This window comes from Passer montanus, unplaced genomic scaffold (assembly GCF_014805655.1).
Source record: "Passer montanus isolate IOZ18808 unplaced genomic scaffold, ASM1480565v1 scaffold45, whole genome shotgun sequence".
NCBI lineage: Eukaryota > Metazoa > Chordata > Aves > Passeriformes > Passeridae > Passer > Passer montanus.
Window position 1 is genome coordinate 9,372,576 of NW_024369373.1, and position 14,844 is coordinate 9,387,419.

The window sequence follows — 14,844 nt, forward strand, 5'->3', positions numbered from 1 at the left end:
CCACTGGGGAGAGAACTTTTAGGTGTTTGCTTAGCTTTGTGGAAATTATTCTAAAACAATGCCAAATATGCACTTATATTCTGATGTGAAATTTCACATTTCCCTGCATTACATCGTAGGAGCATTTTTATGGGAACTTTTTCTTGATTTTTTTTCCTCTCTCTGCTCTGAAGAGGATAAAGCAAATACATGAAACAAAATGATTAAACAATTTTTATTTTTTTTACTAAAGATGAGAACCTTTCAGCAGAATTTTTCTGCAAGAATTGCTCAGGAATGTTTCTGATAAATAATGTCGAAGTGGCTTGGAGTAGATATAAAGTAGCTGACAATGAACTGAATGTTAGGATTGGGCCAATAAAATTCCAGGCATGAGTCTGCTAACTGAGGAATTGAGGCTTTCACTTCAGCAATGTTTTTGTTTTGAAGTTTTTTTCTAAAAAGTTAAAAGGAAAACTAAAAAATAGCTAACATTGACAAGAATCTCGCCCTCTGTTTAAGCAGGAATCTGAACCTTAGAGCACAGGCTCAGAAAGTTGATAGTTTTAAATTTGTCCAAGGAGATAAACTCGTTACCTGCCTGTTTCTATCAACTCTTTTACTTTATAAGTGTGAAACAACTATTATAGAAGCTTTATTATGGTATTATTTATAAATATTTTTGTTAAAGCAGCACAATCTAGGACTAAAAGAAATCAAATGTCACACATTTACACATACTAACCAGTGTTAAGGGACTTAAATGAGGATGTATTTGGTCTGTACTTTTTTCTCCTGCTGTAGTAATTCTGCAAAAGCCTCTGGAGCATGACATTCAAAACTAAGTTACATTGAAATGATCATATTTGCCATAAGAGTTGCAACTTAGCCCTTTGAAACAGAGGGTATAAGAGTATGAGGATAAACATATTCCAGGACTATTTTGAATGATTCATTACTTTAATGAATGAAGATAGTTCTTATTTCCAGGTTTTTAGGACCTAACAAAAGTATAGCAAAATCCCTTGGTTGAATATTCATCTAAATTGAAGTTAAATGGAGATTACCCATAATTTTTTTTTCTTTTATCATAAAGATGAACTGCTGAAGCAATTTTGCTGTTGACATGGCAGGTTTGTCATCACTTCTTCAAAGATGCCACAGTTACTTTTGGTAATTCAGACATTGCATTTTTTTTCCTGTTTTCTCATTCTCATATTGACCAGATCTTATCTGGGCACTGACAAGACAACACCAACACAGGGACCTTAAAGAAGGCATGCACCATCACCAGTATTAAAGTGGAGGGGGGGAATTAAATCATGACAAGTGAAACAACTTGCTTTGGTTGAGAAATCACTTAGCCTGTCATCATTTTACACAACCAAAAACAGTGCTGGCCATAATCTGCTGCCTTTCAAGTGGGAAAAAATACATTACTTATGCAGAGAATGTTTCTAATGTAACAAAGAGAAGGAATAAAAATGCCTTACAACAGTTTTATTAAAAACAAATTCCCACAGTAAATACATATACACTCTAGTACCCTGGTGAAACGGCCAAAGACATCACTGTTAAGTGCTATGGGAAGTACTTATAAATTACTTGAAATAAAAAACATTGTTGCCTGGACATCAGGGTTGAAATGCTGCAGTTTGTAATAAATTAACACAGAACTTCACTTCCCCTCCTCTAACAAAGCAGCCATTTGTCTGAATAACCCACATTCAGCTGTGAGTTATATTTTCACAACTGCAACTGCATTCATTTGCAAATCATTCTCCAGTTTTAATGCTGAAGTTTTAAATACCTTAAGAACTAATAAATAAAGCAAAGTAGAGCAAACAGTTGGCTTGTAGCCTAAAAAGTGGCCCAATTTCTGGGGGGCTTTCTTTCTTCTTTTTCCTTTCACAGTAATTTTGTACATGTCTGACATTTCTTTAAGCTGTGTTTTGTTTTTAGTCTGAATGTTTTTTCACAATATTTAAATTTAGTGAGAACATTTCATATTAGCAGCAAAAATAAAGACTATATTTATTCAGGTTTGAATATTGAAAAGCGTGTAAGGATTTCATTCCTTGACTAGTTTCAAATAATCTTTGAGTTACCTTGAGATTTTTCTGTTGCGAATCACTTTTATCTCTTGAAAACAGTTTTCTATTTGTGTGGATTCTAAGCTTTATGCAGAAGTTTTACTCCAGAGTATGAGTCTCTCATTTTCCCAGATTAATTTTAAATATAAATCAGAGAACTCTCCCACAATAAGGGAATTTTCTTTCAGTACTTATTGGATAAAAATAAAATGCAATACTTTATAGATATTTAAATAAGCTCTTCAAAGTAGTATGATAGAAGCATTTATTTACAAAAGTTGTGTTCTGAGGGTATTTTCCTGGCATTATTGAAGGCTGGTTTCTATAGATAGAATCTTAGGCTTTGTTCCACTTGCTCGTTTTGTTTTGAATAAATTCCTGTGGGCATGCCTGAAAGGGTTGGTAGTCATTTTCAGGAAGTGAAATTTAAGGAACAAAGTTCTTTGCAGGGACTACTTGGGTTTAGTATTGATCAAGTTTTCATAAAAGAGGATTTGAAACACTTCTAAAATCTCTTTTCTCCTTTTGTGAGGGCAGCCCATCTGCATGGTGAAGCGTTTCTTAGTGTAAACTGTCCCCCATGAAAAGAAGGATACAACTTTAACTCAAAACCTCTATTTACAAAAATACCTCGTGTTCATACAGTTAGCATTGTACCTTCTACTTCAGAACTAAGAGTATCAAGTCAATTATTTGAAACTATTTCTTTCAAGTGTAACTACTAATTTTTAAAAGATTACAGCAGTTTTGGAAGAAAAAGCATTCTGGTCCGAGTTCTTTTCTGTACATCCTGTCCCCAGCCCCCCATTCCCCAGTTTCATATGTGTAAATCAACTGTACACAAACCAAACATCTGTGTGCTCAAAACTGGAATCATCTCATCTCTTTGCAGATTGAAGCAGATAAGTTTCAGTCTTCCTTCACAAAACATCTATGCTAATGTGAGAGTGAAGGAGGCAGTTCTGGAAATTCCTTCCCTCTTAACCTCCATTTAATTTAGATGTAAAGCTCTCTTCTTGCTGATCCTATGTAAAGCTATTCTATTCTTCCTATCAGCAACAGAAAATCCTCTATATTCTGCTGAACCAAATGGAGGAGGAAAAAATAAAAATACCATCTGACAAGATGGGAAAGGAAGAGACTGCTCCTTTTAAAATCAGATTACACAGATTGCTTTGGCTGTGTGCTTCCTGTGAAATACATTGTGGAATTGAAAGTGGGGTGAGAAAGTGAACTCATTTTCTGGGTTTATAGGTGTAAAGTTACAACTTCTTGGGCATTTCTGTAACCCCTCCTTTGAGGAAACTGTCTGCAACTCCTTAACTAAGAGATTATTTATTTATTTATTTATTTGGGAAATTAATTCATTGATGTTATGGCCTTGTCTCTGATAAGATCCCATTCTGTTCAAGCCTATCTTAAGCAGGCAACACTTTTTTTCCCTAAAGAAAGTGAAGGATGTGCAGGTACCTCCTGCCTCCACACAGCACAGATTTCTGTGAGGTGGTGCAACATGCCATGTGTAGTGAGCAGCATTTTAACATGTGCAGCAGTAATGTGTGGTACAATTATTAGGCAGAGACTACAGAGCCAAGCCTTGCTTACCTAATAAAACCAAGTAATTCCATAAATTAAACAAAAATTGAAAATAAATAAAGGCTTGTCTGTAAAATTTGCAAGAAGTTTTTCTATTGCTTACTGGCAGTTAACAGAGAGGAATATGGCCCTTGATGTGCACCTTTCATAAATGCTTAAAATTAATAATGTACAGTTACTAAATTGCAAGTACATTTTCCTTATACACATAAATGTTAATAATAACCAAAATTTTGAGTTCCTTTTATTTGTGAAGGATTTGTATGAGGATAAAAAAGATTGGGGTTAAGATTAAGAGGTAATGGTATGACAGGCTGTAGCTAAGACAAAATCACTTCTCTAGTTAGCAGAGTAATTTCAGCAATACATCTTCTGTAATTTTTTTAATCACTTAGTGATTACTTGTGTGGTGCTATTTGATTCATTGGCCATCAGTACCTGATTAAGATTCTGTGCTTAGGCCATCATTACTTTTCAGCAGGCCACCCATATGGTGTTAGTGTTGAGCCAGTGCAAATCCCTCAGCTTAGCACTGTATATTCTGTTAAAGAAGACTACGTGAAGTGCTGACATTAGCATATGTTCTCCTCTTATTCTGTTGACCTTTATCCATGGTATTACACTAACACTGGATCTTTGGAGTTGGTCCAGTAAGAAATTGGGTTGAAATGATAAAATTAGCCATCTGTCTATTAAAAACTTTACTGAGCTAGCAAGTTGGAACAAATGAGCACAGTGATGCAATGAAATGTAGCTATCAGTTATAAGGTTTACTTTGGGGCTGATTTTCTGTGTGTTTTTTTTTTCTCTCAACTATAAATGGACTTTCTTTCCATAAGCCTTTAATTGTGATTTCTTATGAGAATATGTGGATGGTTGATATGTCTTTGTGTTTAAATTTATTAGGAAATCTCCCTCTGATCATTAGTAACAAAATTATTTTTCAAAATTAGACTAGTTACATTGCTGGTATTTTTCTTAAGTTATTTTCCTTTCAGTCTGGTTTCCTTTTCAGTGTAGTTACTGTGATTTTGATTTTAGAAGTACTAATAAAATATTTAGCTTAAAACATTATTGGAATAGTGATAATTAGTTGTTCAAGAGCTACAATTTCCAAGAGCTTGAACGCTTTCCCTCTTTGATTGCAAAGTCTCTGTTAAAAATAGGAACTACAGTAGCTTGGGCTATAAAGAGCCTGGTGGAGCATTTTTGAAAAATTATTCATTTACTAATTAACAAAATGGTGTTTGTTTGTTTACAGTACATAAAATGTTTCTATCAGGAAAGAGCCTGCTAATACTCTGCCTCTACCCTGCTGTGCTGACAGCAGAACATCTGCAGTTTAATTTAATACATTTACTAAATGAAGTGGGTAAATAAGGGGATGCTAAACAGCTACTTCCTAGCCTCTGATATTTTTGCTTTTCTCTGGAGGTCAGAAGCACTGATGAATGATTCCTCATCTTCCCCTTTGCGCTGTTCCAAGAGGCTCCCACGTGCCAGTGCTGTTCCAAAGGGTGCCACATTCCAATTGTGATTGATGAAATTACACTGGCCCATAATACCTCACTTTATCTGCTCATCTGTCTCTTTAAATGCTCTGTATGTTACTGTCAGGGATTATTTTACTCAGAATATTACTTTATGCCTTTACAAATGTGTATTTTTGGATCACTCTTGGCTCCACATCCTGTTCCAGGCTGTAGAGGGTAAATGATAAACCCAGAGTCAGAAAAAGATTTGGGTTAATACCATATTCAAAGGTGGATATTTTATCAAATATGGTACTTGAAACAGAGGTGTCTTTCAAATATTTATCTTTGCCTCATTATATTTAACCCAATTTCAGCTTGCCAGGTGAATGTCAGAAACAGCAGTAAGAGAAGCACTGAATTAAGTAGTAAGTGCTTAAGCCAGTGCTTCTTGCTAGAAAAACTCAAGAATTTATGGTTTGAATCAAAGATTTATGGAACATTATTCAGGATCTCTAGGACAAAGCATAAAAGAGAATGCAATTTCCCTCCTTTTTAGTCAGGTATCTTAACCAGAATTCCACTCCTATTAAGTGTTCAAATATTTTTCACGGAACAGTTGAAATGTCTATTTATCTAAGGCTGGGCTCTTTCTGTTATACCATATAATAATTCATACTAAAGGTGATTGTTTGTAAACTTTGCCTTCTTTCTGTATGAAATTCAATTCTATACCCACAAGTTTTACAGGGTAAGCCCCAGTACTTCCTTAGAGCTGGTGATGGAGTGGTGGGTACCAGAATGACACTCATTTAGATGAGTTCCTGGTAACAGATTCCTTTAGCCACTGCATGGCTCTCCTGTGTGGGTTTCAAGGTTAGGATTTAGGAGAAGAGCCCTTGCCTCACATTCTGCTTTCACTGTCATGTGGCTGAATCATGGTATCCTGATGGCAATTCCATACTTTAATGGCAGCATTCCTTAAATGAATGCTGAAAATACTGTTCTGTGGATACTAAGTGCATTAAGCTAATAATATACAGGTTTGTAACAAGTGATTTTTTTAAAATCTATTGGAATACACAAAATCTGATTCTGAATGAGTGAGTTAACATGTCAACACCTCCTCTCCCTCCCTCCCTTTAAACAAGGATTTTAGCAGGTTTGCAGAAGGGGTCTCTGCTCCTGATGGTGAGCAGGATGAAAGGAAGTACTTTTTCATCAACTAAGGTTAATCTATTTCAATGTCATAAGTAGTACTGGAATAATTAAAGATATATTATATAAAAATACATACAACAGCTCATGAATAATCCTTGTGAGCCTCCAGAGGTGTGGGGGTTTCACTGTCGAGGAAAAGCAACAGCTTCTTTCACAGCTGCTTCTTCAACATTCCACCACAAGAGCCCACCTTTACAGCTGAGATGTAAGGTTCTCATGAACAGTTATTTTCCGTGAAGCCCAGTGAATCAGATCTCCCACATCACGGCCTTTCCTCTGGCTTCTACCACCCACATCCCTGCCCCAGGCAGTTTGGTCCCTTGGGACAGAGGAGTGATTCCATTAATTTGCTACTAGGGCACAATATAGGGATATTGGCTCATTACACCTGGAACATCCCAGAAAATGAACAGCACTGTGGATCAAGTAGAGAGTTAGGGTATCTGTTGCTGCAGCATCTGTTTGTCAGAGCAAAAATAAAATTTATTTAGCAAAACCTGATGTTTACATATTCATACCAAGGAAACTAATTCAGACTCAGTAGTGTGCACACACACATACCTATATCAAAGATTCTCCAAACATGTATATGCATTCTTTTTTATTTTAAGGGAGTGCATAAAAGTTTTCTAACCATGCTTTGAACTTATTCATAAGATTTTATGTGTCTACCTGGAGCAGATTTCAAATTGCTTTTTATAAAATATGCTGCATTTATAAAATGCTTTTTTGGATGCCTTTTTATTTTTCAGTGTTTTTATCAGCCCCAGCTCTAGATTTCATAGAGCCTGGGGAATTTACAAAGGAGCCAACTTGGAGTAAACTTAAGTCACAGATATTGTACATACAATAGTCTGTCTGCTGACGCCAAGCCTCACTTTCCTCCACCACTAATAAAAGCCAGTAACAGTTGTCTGATCTTTTGCATCAAAGACAGTGTTTATGAAGTGGCCTGTATCGTTATCTTAAAATATACATATAATTCCTGCATTAAAAGCTTGAGAAGAATTATGAATCAACATTTCATAGTAAATTGTACACAGATCTGAGTACTGAAATAATGTTTCATTCATGAATACTGAGCCTTCAAACTAGGAGCACCCACGAAACAGACTTTCCCCAGCTTGCCTGATTGACCTTTTGTGTGCATGTGTGTGTGTCCAGTATTTAAAAATTTAGTTAATAATATTCCTTAGTTTTCCTGTTCACTGATTTTGGGATTCTGATTTAAGTGGGGTCCAGCTCTTTGCATAAACAGCTTGCAGCTCAGAGTCCTCTGGTGATCTTTGAGAAATACGGAGCAGAATGCAGGAGTGTTATTCCAGCAGTGGTTTTGCAAGGCTTAGGGCTCACTTGACTCCACCTCAAAGTAGAGATCTCATGGCCAGCTGGGTCTGTTCAGTCTGGCTGGCAATTTACTTTACCATGGTGTTCTCAAGGGTGTGGGCTGTGGTCGGGGCAAACTGTCCCATGGCTGGAGTCAGCTCCAGCCTAACTGAGAGCCCTCCTGCCCCTGATTTATAAGGACAATGTGCATGGTCCAAGCTTGCCTTGGGAGGGAGCTTTGCAAAGAGATTGTCAGGGAGCTCCAGCTGCTCCAGCTGCAGCTGCAGCACCCTGAGGGGAAGGGACCCAAGGGTGGTCAGCCAGCAGCAGTGGCCCTGCCCATCCACCCCTCATGGGCACTCCCTGTGTGGCACAGCCAGGACCAGGAGGGACACAAGGAAAGCCTGAGCTGTGAACTGTGTGTTTCATTGCTTTCTGCCCATGCAGGTGGATTGCCTGTGGGTGTGTAAAGCTGCCCCAGAGGAGCTGGTTTGAAGATGATTCTATAGATGAGGGGGAAAAAAATGGAAATGTAGTTTATTTCAAATATTATTTTTGTTCTTCCATGATGAATCTTTAAAACACACAATCTAATGGGCGTTGCTCTTGGGATACTTAAAGTCACAGTAGATATCTGGATGACTTCTGTTTGTATTTTTTTTCCTGATAAATACCAATTCACTGAGCACTTTGATTCTTGGCACGTAAAAGTAACGATGAATTCAGGTTAAATTTGGTGAACATACTCAAGTGAAAAAGACATGTTGAAATATCAAAATGCTGAATCTGCCTCCCACCCTCTTTTCATCTATCCCTATATTTCCAACCTGCAGAAGCCTTTACTTTTCATAAGTAGCTAAAATGCTCTAAAGCTAAGATGTCTTCTAAAGAAGACATTTAATTTTGTGCCAAAGAGACATTTCAATTTTGGTTTCATTTTTTTAACCTGTTAGAGAAGAAACTTTTTTTTACCTGGATAGAAAAATAAATTGACACAAATTGTAAACTTTTTTTCTGGATTTTTGTATTTTATTAAGTGTCAAACAGAACAGCTGCAGCTAAAAGAATTAAAAATTTATTTGAAGTTATAGTTTGATTTGAAGGTGGAATAGAACTAATGTTTTGGAAAGCTTGGTCTTTATTTACTTTGATAATGTCAGTGTATAAATAAGTTATTTTGAATAGGCTTCAATATAGATCCATTATGAAATTATATACTCCCAGTCACAAATATGGTAACTGCTGAACAAGTTTGGCAGTGATTTCAGAAAAACCTTCCAGAAACTTAACATTTTTGCCAAAGTTCTGCAAGACCTCCAAGCACTTTCCTTAGCCAAAAGGGTGCATGAAGAAGCACAGGGCAAATCAAATTAAGATAAATTCATGTTCATGAGAAACAGAAATCTGTCTTTTGCGGTTTTGTTCATAAAATATTGAACTGGGAATATTTTATGAACAAGGGATAATGGGGAGCAGAGGGATAAATCTAGGAAATGTGTGTTGCTCCCTGAAGTATAGCAAAATAGCAGTCCTTAAATGTATTTCCCAGGTAATTTCTAGGCTAAAGTGTTTTTGGGCTATCAGCATTTACTGAAATGATCCATTATGTAATTAACTGTTTCAGTGTATGAACTTAGTTCTTTAGTTTTCTTCATGGTAAATGCAGTGTTTTTCCTTGGAATGATTTAAAAAATATACCTAGAGATAGAGGGGATGACTTTGATCACTTACTGGTATATATTTAATATAAAATTTCACAAAGTACTTAAATTTGCATGCATCTGATGTTCCTGTTTCATAGCTCATGTTATAGTTTACTTATGTCTTAGTCATTTACATCAATTAAATTGAATTGGAATATTTTTCTCCTCCTACTTTAGCCCTTCTTCTTCAGCTGTCAACATGCATATGCCAGTCAGCAGTGTAGCTGTCAAAGCTGACATCAACATCTGTACTTGTATTTTTCTGGTGTCTGTATCTGTCTTAATTCTGAGTATTTCTTAGTGTTCTTCTTGCTGCTAATAAAAGGATTTGCAGAGAATTAGGATTCTACTATCCCCTTCTTTAGGCACCAGTGAAAATGTCACTGTAGAAACCTGACTTCAGCAGAGTTACTGTATTTCCCTAACGAGAGTCAGATTCTGGATGATTACAAGCTTTCATCTGTTTTTTTCCCTTGCCACCAAGAAATCCTACCTTCACTGATTGTAGTAAAAAAATGCTTCTTTCAATTTAACCAGTTATTCCATAATTTCATATTCCCTATAATTCAGCTAACACAAAAGCTGTGATATTTCTTCTGATAAATAAAATTGGAGAGTATGAGGATAGGCAAATGTATTTACAGAAATCTTCATAGTAGTGGTGCAACCAGCTTGTGGAACATTATTGCTAAAAATATTTCCAAGTGATATTCTATCACTGAAATTAAAAACTTCCTCGTCTGCTTCAATGGGTGCAGTATTTGTGTGCATTCCAGACCACTGAATAAAAAATGAAACATTTTAGACTTATAATTCTTCATGTAGAGATTAGGAGAATGTACAAATTAGGAGAAAACAGTGGAAACAGCTCAGCAATAAAGCTTTTATAAATAAATAAAAAGCACCTAATTTTCAGAGCAAATGAGAGCGTACGATGAGTGATGTGCTCCTAATGAGTCCTGAAAAGCTTCCAGTGTAAATAAACAGATGGTAAAAATACTTAAGTTACAAATTTCTCAAACCACAAATACCTAAGTCGCAGGTCTGTGCTGCAGACTTCAAAGAAAAACATTGCAACCAGCTTTTCCACGGTGTAAACATTTTCTTCCTCTTCAGAGGGAGATAATAAATTGGCACTTCCTTCACACAGGAAGGTTGTGAAGCTTATTGAGCAGCTCAGGTTTTGAAACCTGACGGGTGCTCTGGTCCAGCAGGTGTTGGTAACACAGGGGGAGAGGAAGTTTGGTGTGAGGATTTGCCAGAAGAAAGTAACTTCAAATTAAATAACTGCAAAAGCAAGTTAGCACATGAGCACTGGACTCGGGGAATATCTCAGTGGCCTCCAGAGACATTTGGTTGGTGTAGAAATGAGCTGGGAGATGGACATTTGGGTGACGTGCATCTCACTGTGTGTATTTATCTCTGAGTTACTGCATGGTTTTATTCTAAGGTAGCTCACAGAAAAGTCAGATACACTTCAGAAATTAAAGGCAACATCTGGGAGACATGGATATATTTTCTTGAATAGTTACATCTATACTGAGCCTTAATTTAAAAAGAAAATTTAAAGGATTTTTTGTTATTTAAGAATCATACGGAATTATCTCTAAATGTCAGGGTAGTTCAAATAGTGATCAAATCAATACTTCACTTGTCTTTCAAGGGTAAGCTGATAAATTCACATGACATGTCCATGTGTTCCAGTGTACATATCATGTTTACATAATAATATCATATGTTCTGAGATGTTGTTTCTGGGGTTTAACGTGTTTCATATTTTGATCAAGAAATAAATATGAGGAAGTCAAATAGGATTTTGTTTCTGTTTCCAGGACTGAGCCCTCAGTCTTATGCCCTGATGGACCAGCAAACACTGGTTTACTTCTTTTCCTAGCAGAAACTGGAGTCCCTCTCAATTCAGGGAAAGGACTGAGTTTTTAATTTGGGATTAACCAAAGATGACTTCTCAAGAAATATTTCTCTCATGTTTTTTGCAAGGTCTTTTGTTTGACATTTCCACTAGAAAAAAAAAATGGGAGCAAGAAGCCGTTTCAGGTACTCAATAGTTGTTTAGATTGTTGTTTTGACTCAGTTGTTCTATACAACAGATTAATTTTGTACCTAGTACTTTAGCCAAAATCAGAAATGAGTGGTGTGCATCTAATAAACCTCCTGTTTGTCTTGATTTGTTGAGCATCTCAATGATGCTTAGTTTTCAGAAGAGTCCAAATAACTCCCCGGGCATAAAAGCAAACTCCTTTCATGGTGGCTAGGACATGACTATGCTTTTTTTCTTCCCAGGAGGCTGGTATGTGAATTTAAGAGACTTTTCCTGGATTCATGGAAATGACAGAGTTTAGCTACTTTGAGTTTACATATTGGGTATCCAGAGTGGGTCAGATCCTGTCCACTTCTAAATCCTATTTCACACTTTCAGATTTTGTCTTGGTGCTGATGAATTCCCTCCAATGCACTTCAGAAACATTTGTGCTTCACTTCCCTCATAACCAGATACTCCACACAGCCTGATCTAAATGATTCTGCAGCATCTTTGGCTCCCAGCAGGAAAACTCTGAATTGCTCCTCATAATTGCTCCAAATCTGCAGCCCTGACAGGTATTTTTAGGTCTGTCTTGAAGTGATATCAGCTCCCATACACTTCAAATTCTTTGTCTGGAGTCACTGCAGCTCCAGACATATCACTGGAATGGGGTGTAATTGTGGTCTCATGCCTTCTCTATCCACCCACCAATCTGAGCTGCCTCAGAGCAGCCTCCTGCTGTGCTGCAGGGAATGTTCAGAGCCTTTCTGAGCAAAGCAAACGAACTGTGGGTTGTGCCTGAATTTAAAGACTACCTTGGAGGGAGGAGGAGTATGAAATCCCTCCTTTAGAACAGTGATTATAACAGTGGAACACTTCAAGCTATGAATTTTGTTGGAATTGTATGATTTACACTGCTCATGGTCCTGAAATGTTGAATTCTCAGTATTTTCTGTCATTATAACACAAGTGGTAAGATGTTATAAGGCTGAATAACAGGATAATGGAGGTCTAAACCATACTGTTATGAAAGTGAGTGGGATTTGGTGAGAAGTAGGGAAATAATCTGGTAGCATGTAAATTTCAAAGAGATTTTCCCAAAAAGAGCAAGAGGGAGGAGGAGAAAGCCCCTTTCCCTGCTCCATATAGATCAGGTTGTGTCCATGCTAGAACACCAGAATGTTTATTCCCAGAAATAATCCCTTTGAACTCAGCAGTGCTAGTAATTGAAGTTTTCTGTACAGGCTGCATGCAGCTTCACTGGGCAGCTGCTGGTTAGCTCATGCAGCCTCAGTTTTTTTCTTTCAACAGCTTCTAGGTGCTTTATAGATGATTCTCAATAAAATGGGAAAGGAGGTGGAAGGAAGGGCTAATAAGGTGGTTGGGAAGTCTAAAAAGAAGACCAAGATAGGAAGGCGTCTTTTGGGCCTTGTTTTTTTTTTTTTTTTACTGCTTTTATGCAGCCCAAAGGACAAAATTAGCAAGACTGGAAACTTTTTCAACCGGTGCTGAAAGTTTAAGTTTAAAGTTTTCACATTTAAAATATAACTTTTAATCTTCTGTAGCTGTTGAAAGACGTGGCCCTGGCTGGCTCCTTGCTTCTAATCAGTGAATAAAGTACAAATACCACCAAGTCTGTCTTTCATCAAGCAAGTGAGAAATCTGTATGGTCACTCTAACACATCTTACCAGAGAGCAGCTGGGATATGCTCCGTGCTTTGGCAAACTGAAGTTTTTTAACTGCTGGAATAGAGTTGATTGAATTGTTGGCTTTTTACAATACAAGTTTTTATGACTTCTTCTAATATAAAACAGAAGATAAAGGGGAAACAATACAAAATAATGTATCAATGGCAGATAATGTTAACCTGATAGTGTACTCTATTGCATAGTTTGAAGAAATATTTCAGACTATTCAAAATGCTTTCCCATCAATTTATATTTGAAGAAAGCAGTATTAATATCAGGAAAATATCAACTATAAGTCAGTGCACTTCATATGGACAGCAAATGGACAATAATGTGGATAAATTTTTTGGAAGAATATAATGTACAGGAATCCCTCTCCTCATTTATTTCAACTCCACGTCAATCAAATAAGGCTGATCACTTGTTGGAACAGTATACTGAGAGAGGGAAAATGCACAAACATGAAGATAAGCAAATAAACTGAAGTGGTAAAAGGACTATATGTATTTTTCCAATATAGAAATATAATACATTTATCTCTTCAGATATTTTTAGAACTAGGGCCACAAAAAAAAAAAAGACAACAGCAGTAACCACGTCTTACATAGAGTGGAAGTAGTCTGTTACAACTAAAGCCAAACTGTTTTTCTCAGGAAGTATTCTGTAGGAATAACAACATACAAAAACAATTGAAAGAAAATATTTGCTCTGGTAAATGAGTTCATACTCATTGCAAGAACAATTGAGTTATTTAGCTTAATTGGCACAAGTGCACATAGAGAAATACAATTATGTCTGTCAAAATTTTCAGCAGACATAGTAGCACATGAGCAAAACTGGGAAAAAAAATCAAGTAATTTTATTGTCAAAGAATGTTTTCAGCGCTAGAAGTACCTAAACAGAAAAATTATTTTCTTATTTGAAGATAAGGTAACATCTACTTCCTATTGAGGTAAATTGCCTCTGTGCAGGAGCCCACTGTGCTCAGTGTTAATCTTTCCATATGTTTCTATGGGCTTTAATCAGGCCTGAGTTTTCAATTTGTCTGTCTGCATCTGTTTGTCTGTCAGCAACCAGTCCTTTGTAGCTCCTTCTGGGCTCACTTTATAACGGTTTTACAAATCTAAACTGGAAAGAAAGCATTTGTTTAATGGCAGTTCAGCTCAAAACAGAGGCTCAGCTGTCAGTCTGAACTTCCCCAGTCATTGCAGGGCTCTTTGCTGGGTCAGGGCAGCCAAGACTCCCAGCTTTGATCTACTGTGGCTTCAGCTGGACTGCTCCCAGCTTCAGCCAGGACGTAAATGGGAAGGAACCCTCTCAAGGAAGCTGCATTTAAAGCTGGCAAAAATGTCACCATCACATCAGTGAGAATGTCTTGTTCTTCATGGTTTGTCCCTTTAATGTCTTTGCTCTGTAAGGTCTCCCAGGCAGTGATTGCTCCTTTGTGTGGGTGAATGTGAGATTTAAAAGGGTAGTCACTGCAGTAATGCAATTAATATTAATGCAAAATTTAAAGTAGAAAACTATGCTGTGATATGGATTTGGGGAATTTAAAAACAAATATGCCAAAAGAATAGCTTTAAATTACTCCTCTAATAATACATCTGTGGTTACATGCAATATAGGCTGTGTAAATGCACATTCTATTCTCCCTTGCATGAATTTAAGTCTACTGCAAAATTGACAGATCCATTCATGCCTATGAAATTAAATCCAAAAAGGTT

At 36.8% G+C, this 14,844-nt stretch overlaps 1 long non-coding RNA gene across 1 annotated transcript in view; it reads left to right on the forward strand.

Annotated features, from left to right (window-relative positions):
* LOC120508158 overlaps positions 1–14,844 on the forward strand; it is a 98,040-nt gene that overhangs the window by 67,922 nt on the left and 15,274 nt on the right. The window lies entirely within an intron of this gene.